Raw genomic sequence first — 1,089 nt, forward strand, 5'->3', positions numbered from 1 at the left:
AGTAGGACTGTAGACCTGCCGCTGAGCCACTGGGGGCATTCTAACAGAGAAACGTATAATGTGAGGTATGTTTATCTTTGTGTGTTTTTCTCTTAATTCTATTTTACTAATTCCAAAATATTGTGACGAACAAAATCCATCTTCGTAATCTCAAGTTCGCAGCCATGTATTCATTATCAGTTTAGTTTTCGTTTTCAGTGATATTGATTGAAACGATATAAGACCACGTTTCCTTCCAATCAGATAAGGACAAATTACTCAAAGTCGTATTTACACAATATAGTGCAGAAAGGATAAATTGAAGAAATAGATTTTCGAATTCTGATCTATGTGTTTCAGTTTCTTCTATCCCCACTGACACCATATTAAATAAAGTTATTAATATTCATGTTCTGAATTTCTTCGCTTACCAGTTTATTTATAACTTATTTCTTTCACTTCTTATCAAAATGTAGGTTCCACACTTCTAGCAAGGTTTTTCGTGATAAAAAAAGTTCTTGTTTGTTTGAAATTAAGCACAAAGCTACAGTGGGCTATCTGTGCTCTGCCCACCACGGGTATCGAAACCTGATTTCTAGAGTTGTAAGTCCCGTTGTGCCACTGGGGGGCATAAATTTATGGAAGACTTTTATGGAAGACAAATAATTTATGGAAGACTTTTATTAAAGTACAACTTTTAGTTGTTTTTTCAGTTATAAGTTATTCTAAACAATTAGCACAACTATTTCGTTTGTTTGTTTGTTTTGAATTTCGCGCAAAGTTACACGAGAGCTATCTGCGCTAGCCGTTCCTAATTTAGCAGTGTAAGATTAGAGGGAAGGCAGCTAGTCATCACCACCCACCGCCAATTCTTGGGCTATTCTTTTACCAACGAATAGTGGGATTGACCGTCACTTTATAACGCCCCCACGGCTGAAAGGGTGTTTGGTGGGACGGAGATTCGAACTCGCGACCCTCAGATTGCGAGTCGAGCTTCTTAACTATTGCGTGGTTAAAATCGATTACCAGTTAAAAGTTATTTCAAAAACTGAATACCAAACAACTTTATTTCAGCAAATTAAAAACATGAAATTCTGAGAATTCAATACA

Source organism: Limulus polyphemus, unplaced genomic scaffold, assembly GCF_000517525.1.
Source record: "Limulus polyphemus unplaced genomic scaffold, Limulus_polyphemus-2.1.2 Scaffold417, whole genome shotgun sequence".
In the NCBI taxonomy this organism is placed as follows: domain Eukaryota; kingdom Metazoa; phylum Arthropoda; class Merostomata; order Xiphosura; family Limulidae; genus Limulus; species Limulus polyphemus.